Source organism: Asparagus officinalis, chromosome 10, assembly GCF_001876935.1.
Source record: "Asparagus officinalis chromosome 10, Aspof.V1, whole genome shotgun sequence".
Lineage (NCBI taxonomy): Eukaryota > Viridiplantae > Streptophyta > Magnoliopsida > Asparagales > Asparagaceae > Asparagus > Asparagus officinalis.
Window position 1 is genome coordinate 55,469,624 of NC_033803.1, and position 7,099 is coordinate 55,476,722.

At 40.7% G+C, this 7,099-nt stretch overlaps 1 long non-coding RNA gene across 1 annotated transcript; it reads left to right on the forward strand.

Annotated features, from left to right (window-relative positions):
- Positions 4,689 to 5,415, forward strand: LOC109825474. Its single transcript, XR_002242984.1, has 2 exons — positions 4,689 to 4,814; positions 5,089 to 5,415. It is a non-coding gene; the product is annotated as an uncharacterized LOC109825474 (long non-coding RNA).

Here is a 7,099-nt window from a genome sequence, read left to right on the forward strand (position 1 = left end):
GTACCATGCCTGATATTCTTAAGGATAACCCGATCATGCAACTGAGTACAATGTTAGACCCAGTTTCGCGAAGAAAGCTGGGGATAGATAATTCATATAACGGGAAGTTCCCGAGAGAATTCTATATAGTGTATTCTTAGGGATAACCCGGTCACTAAAAGAAGGTGATGAATAAGAAACTCCCACTCAAACTCCTGCTACATCTGTGCACTCAACATTCTTATTGTTAGAGTCTGGACATGGTATTCAGAGTTTTAATGTCCTGATTATTGACAATTATCAAACCTCTCCGGGTTAAGAATTTGTCACTTAACACTAGGAACCCCCTCTAAGCGACTTGTACAAGTCAATACTCCCATTGTGATTTGTACTCCTACTCCCACTGTCTACTTGGTGAAACCTTTAAACAGTTAGGACCACAACCAAAATCCTCTCTTGATTCCTTCAATGAGCGAGAGGTCCACAAATTGAACAATCAAACCTTTAAACAGTTAGAGTCATCTCAAATTCTCATCTTGGTCAAACCTTTAAATAGTTAGGACCACAACCAAAATCCCCTCTCGATTCCTTCCATGAACGAGAGGTCCACAAATTAAACAATCAAACCTTTAAACAGTTAGGGTCATCTCAAATTCCTATTTTAGTCAAACCTTTAAACAGTTAGGACCACAACCAAAATCCCCTCTCGATTCCTTCCATGAACGAGAGGTCCACAAATTAAACAATCAAACCTTTAAACAGTTAGGGTCATCTCAAATTCCCATCTTGGTTAGGACCACAACCAAAATCCCCTCTCGATTCCTTCCATGAGTGAGAGGTCGACAAATTGAACGATCAAACCATTAAACAGTTAGGGTCATCTCAAATTCCCATCTTGGTCAAACCTTTAAATAGTTAGGACCACAACCAAAATCCTCTCTCGACTCCTTCCATGAACGAGAGGTCCACAAATTGAACAATCAAACCTTTAAATAGTTAGGGTCGTCTCAAATTCCCATCTTGGTCAAACCTTTAAACAGTTAGGACCACAACCAAAATTCCCTCTCGATTCCTTCCATGAACGAGAGGTCCACTTTCAATTTGAGCAATCAAATCTATAAAAGTTAGGATTGCCTCCAACCTTACTTGGTCAAACCTGCAGATAGTTAGGATCAAGACCAGAATGCCCTTTTTGATAAACAAAAGACTTTCATCTTTTCCTATTCGGCCAAACCTATAAAAGTTAGGGTCGAAATCGAAATTTCACCATAATAAATGAGGAGTTCTTTTTTTGGATTAAGCAACAAATCCTATAAAAGTTAGGGTTGCTTGAATTTTTTTGATTCTCGGAGTAGAGATCCCACTCCTAGTTTTACTTTTTCGGATTCTTAGGGTGGATATCCCACTTTGAGTTTTCTTGACAACTGGAGATAGAATATAAAATTCTTCCTCTTCGGTTTCGGAAGATAGAATATAAAATTCTTCCTCTCTCATCCTTCAACTTCTAAAAGCTGTGCCTTACACGCACGGGGAACTTTATCCCGAACCCTAAGTAGGGATAAGTCAACGCCTAACACGTGTTGCCGGTTTAGTCTTTTACCGATTGAAGAAGACACTCCTAAGTAGGGATAAGTCAACGCCTAACACGTGTTGCCGGTTTAGTCTTTTACCGATTGAAGAAGACACTAGAATTCCAGTCTGAGTCAACGCCTAACACGTGTTGCCGGTTTAGTCTTTTACCGATTGAAGAAGACACTAGAATTCCAGTCTGGGGAATTTTATCCCAAAGCCTAAGTAGGGATAAGTCAGCACCTAACACGTGTTATCGGTTAGTCCTTGACCATAAAATGGATAAAAGCCCACATATTCGATATTATGGCAGGTTATTATTAACAACACCAAAATCCGTGCTTCACACGCGCGAGGAATTTTATTCTGAATCCTAAGTAGGGATAAGTCAACATCTAACACGCGTTGTCGGTTTAGTCTTTAACCGATTGAAAAAGACACCAGAATTCCAGTCTGAGGAATTTTATCCCGAAGCCAAAGTAGGGATAAGTCAGCGCCTAACACGTGTTGCTGGGTAGTCTATTCTTGTAAGAAAGACGAAGTCTATGTATTTAATATCGTAGCACTAGGAGAGTTAACTATTTTAGCATAACATTACATGCAGAACAGATTTAAACAATCTGCATACTAGCCTAACTCAAACGGTAGTCGGTAAATGCTCATCAAATCCGTTAATGGCTGAGGGTTTATCAAAAATCCTATAAGTGTGAAAGTCATTGACGCACCAACTTTATTAACTAGTCTCATGACTCGAGCATCTAACAACTTCGGGATAAGATCTATATCTGCAGACGAATCTGCTTTGACAGTTGATCTTGTAACCCTAACTGTTAGGACTGCCAAGCTTCAATACCTTAAGAGCTTAAACTATGTATACTCTAGCAAACATACAAGTATAAACTATGTTAACGTCGGGCGATCCGAAACCCTAGGTCAACGCCGATCAACGTGTAACTCTAGGTCAACACCATTCAACGCATTGCGATAAAAGTTAACGCAAGTCAATATATTGTGATGGAGATGGTCAGTTCAAAGTCAACTCAATGATACGAGCCAAATTGAACTCACCAGTTTTGATTCAAGACTTTGACGACGACCAGAAGATAAACGTAGCGCCGAGAGAACTTCAGCTATTCGTCAAAATATTGAATAGATCGAAAATCGAAGGAGTCAAGAATCAAAGCTAATTATAGGTCCTTATATACTGACTGAAGGTTGTACTGATCATATCCAAAGTATTTCAGGCTCATGTATAAAAGAAACGAGACTGAAACACTTTGGAGGGGCTATCTATAGGCGTTAAAATTTGCCCATAGATCCCTACATGTGGCTCGAGACAGGGAGAAGATGATGAACATTGCTATTAGAGTTACAGAAGCTTATTTGACAACGACAAATGTATGAAGTGAGTCGACGGATCATACGAAGCAACAAAACTTCAGAATAACGAAAACAAGAGCTGATCTGGAGCCCCGTGTCGTTTACGAAAGACGGAGAACCCCTTGTGTCCCATTTACTCCACATATGATTCAATCATGGGAGCCCATAGATATCCTCGTCGGCTTTCTGATGCATCTTAAACCGTGTAATTCTGAGTCTAGACAACGAATATACGGTGGAAACAAACTCGACGCGCCAAAAATAAAAAAAACCAAACCGAGACACCCCGAGGTGCCTTGGATTGGCCAAGACACTTACAAGTGTCTCGGCCAAGCTAAGACACTCCCAAGTGTCTCGGCCATACCGAGACACTCATAAGTGTCTGCAACACGAAAATCTTGATTTTTGTTGTTTTCGGTGGTTTTTTCGATCGTTAACTGCCTGGATTTGCTCCAACTGATCTGATAATACGGTCATGTGGTTTCAACTGAAGATAAGAGGGAATCGGTCATTCTTATCCTAACACAGGACTCCTGAAGCCTATAAATATAGCCCAAGGGCTTTCATTTTTTCGGATCTGGAATTCTCGAGCGTTGGGGAAGCCCTGTCGGATTGAGGACTGAAGAGCCACGAATTTCAAAGAGGAGACGGAGACTTTAGCAGATTCTTCGGCATAAAGAAGAGGAGTTCATCAGATCTACAGCCCAGTTCGTCCCTTAATATTACCCCGTTGCGGTGATCTTAAGAAGAGCAATTATCTCGCTGTTGTCGAGATAAGCACGTCGGCTTCTTGATTCCTTCACGAATAAACGAAGCTTCGGATCTAATCTGATCGTTTGGTGGTCCACGGATATCAACATTCCCGTCATAGGCCAAGATCCCACGCAAGTAGCGGACGATAAACACCCGTTGTATTTGTTTGAAGAGAGTTGCATTTTTTTTATTTTCATTGTGTAAGAAAGTCTTATAAAAAGAATAATTTTACTTTGAATCTGTAATCGATAAACGTGTAATAGATTCAACAATGAAGATATTAACTTTCACAGCAAACAGAGAGATAGTAACTGTGGTGGTAAAACATAACGTAGCATGGTGTTGGTGCTTGGTAGCTTTGACAAATCCAGGTTTCACCATGGACTGTAGTCTTGTGTGAATCCTAGGGCGTCGCAAAAATAGTATCACGTATCATTCACACCATACTATATATTCAAAGCAAGATAGTTATCATAAAAAATTGTAATATATATATATATATATCATTATAATACTACTATATATATATACGTATATAATAATATATTTACGTACACTAAATACTATACCTAAATAGTCATAATATATATAAGTACTATAAATTTAACACACAGAACGAGGAATGGCATTTCAGGTGGCGCACTAGTGCGGTAGCATCTGAAGCAAGACTTGGTTTTTTTTGTAAAAAACGCAAATCAACAGAGGCGGGTAATTAAATGGTCCCGTGAACTGCTCCGTGACCTTAGCCGCTTATCCTTTCAGCCCCTCTCTCTCTCTCCACAAATCGGCAGATCTCCTAAACTGTCACCGAAAAAAAAAGAAGCCCAAGACGAGGATAGAACCAAGTGTCTTCCTCCTCTGCCAACGTCACGCACCCGCCCCATAAAAAAAAGACAAAAAAAATAAAAAATTTAGTGTTTATTATGGTCATCCCCGCATGCTTACCACTCCCCTCCGCATGCCGAGCTCCGCCTCTCCCGCCAAAAACAAATCATCAACCGAATAATCGCTGCCAGAGAGCTACAACGCAAGGGCCACAGCATCATCGTCTTCGAGCGCGGCACCGGGGTCGGAGGAACCTGGATCTACAGCCCCGAAACCGAATCTGACCTGCTATGTTTGGATCCGACCTAGTACGTTGTGCATATGAGCCTCTACGACTCCCTGCGCACTAACCTCCCCAGAGAATGCATTTTAGGCATAGAGTTGTATATTGATTCTGCATTGGCGTTAAGGAACTTTCTAAGTCTCGAGCTAATATAATTCTGGTGTTTATTGTAGTTTATAGAAATTAAACACCAGGGATATCAATTTCTTGTTTTGTTTTTCATTTGTGTATTCTTTTATCACTTCTTTTCCTATCCTCTGCTCTACATTTATTAATTTTTCTTCTTGCTGCCATTTTAGATTGAACTTGGTTCTCTTCAAGATACGGTGCCAACAGATAAAATTGTAGTTTTGTAAGGTGGTTGGAACTTTGATCAGGTCCTGGAGCTCACTGGAAACGCAGCAAGAGACAACAAGAGATAACAAGAAGACAACAAGAAAACACAGCAAAAACGCCCCTACTGACGATGAGTAGATGGGGACTTTAAATTGGGTTTTAAACTAAGCATTTTGAGAAGAGAGATTCTTTTTGTAAAAGAAGGAAATTTAGTTGATTCCTATGTTTGATGTTGTGAGATTGGTTCTTCTCTTTGTTTAGTATCAATACAAGGTCATGTTTAGTATCAATACCGTCCTTTGTTGCTTAGTATCATCAAATACCTCTTGGAGAATAGAGGGATCATCCGCAAATCTGGATGATAGTTTAATTAGTCTATCAAGACCCACCTTCTGAACTATAGCAGTTTTGTTATCATCACTTCCTACCAGCTACAAATAAAAAATGGTTAACACATAAATACACCTATCGATTTATTTGTAGTTCAATGTCAAAATGAGAAGCTGTTAAGACCTTAGATAACAAAGAACAGCAAGCTCGAGCCACAGCTAAAAGGGGACAAAGTAGAGGATTTAACAGATAGCATTTCCAAATAGCACTTTCCACACAAAAGGTTGCACAACAAAACACTGGAATTTCAAGGCGCATTTGATTATCATCATCTCTCAATAAAATAAGTTGATGTCATGCGTGTCTGGAATTGTCGATAGCTGATTTTTCTTAATTAGGAAGTTAGCTTCAGCTTCAGCTTCAGTTACAGAATGAGAACAGATTACAACAAAGAGAATATGCTCTAATCTCATCATCTAAACCAACAAATGACCCAATGATACAACTAAGGTGAAGTAAAGAGAGTATTTCACTTTTTCAACACTATGAAACCAAATCAATGCTAACCAGCTTCAGTTACAACCAAATCAATGACAAACTTCAGCTTACAAACCAACCCACCTTACAAACCAGCTTCAGTTATACAAACATCATTGAGTACATAATCAACCCACCTTACAAGCAAACCAGCTTCAGTACATAAGAAGTTTTAACACTAAACCAAATCAAATCAAAGATTGTCAAGCTCCTGATAACATAAATAGCAACAACTGAGAGCATTAAACAGCAAGACAAGAACAATGTATTTACCCAGTTCATGCTGAGCATTACATTTTATTAAAAAAATCAAATCAAAGTTTGTCAAGCTCCTGATTCCAGCTCCTGATTGTCAAGCTCCTGATTTTGTAGTTACAACCAAATTTGTTTATTTCGGTGTTGCGGAAGCATGTATGCAAGAAACACAGGGAATGTAAGGGGGTTTTACCTATAACCAAGTTTTCCTGTCAACCTCTGAGAAATCATCTCGTATGTAAAGCAATGCTCCAGAAATAACCCCTTCCTCCCCCATCTCAACCCTCATCACCTCCGTCCTAAACCTCACCATTTCCAGCACCTCAAAATCCCTCGCAAAATCCTCAAGGTACCTCAGAACCTCCTGATGACGGGGAAACCCCCTGCTGTTGCCCTCACGGCCATCTTAGACCGTGACGAAGGGGTAATCAAAGAATCCCATGCATTCTCTGGGGAGGTTACTGCGCAGGGAGTCGTAGAGGCTCGTATGCACAACGTACCAGGTCGGATCCAAACATAGCGGGTCGGATTTGGTTTCGAGACTGTAGATCCAGGTTTCTCCGACCCCGGTGCCGTGCTCGAAGATGGCGACGCTGTGGCCCTCGTGATGAGGGCAGGAGAGGCGGAGATCGGCATGGAGGGGATGGATAAGCAGTGGGTGATGACCATAATAAACACTAATTTTAGGGGAGCTCCGATTTTGGGGCTCTGATTTTAGGGGCGGGGGGTTGACGTTGGCAGAGGAGGAAGGGAGGGACCGATCTCTGGAGGTGACGATTTAGGGGAGCTCCGATTTTGGAGAGAGAGAGAGGGCCTGAAAGATAAGGTCACGAGCAGTTCACGAGACCATTT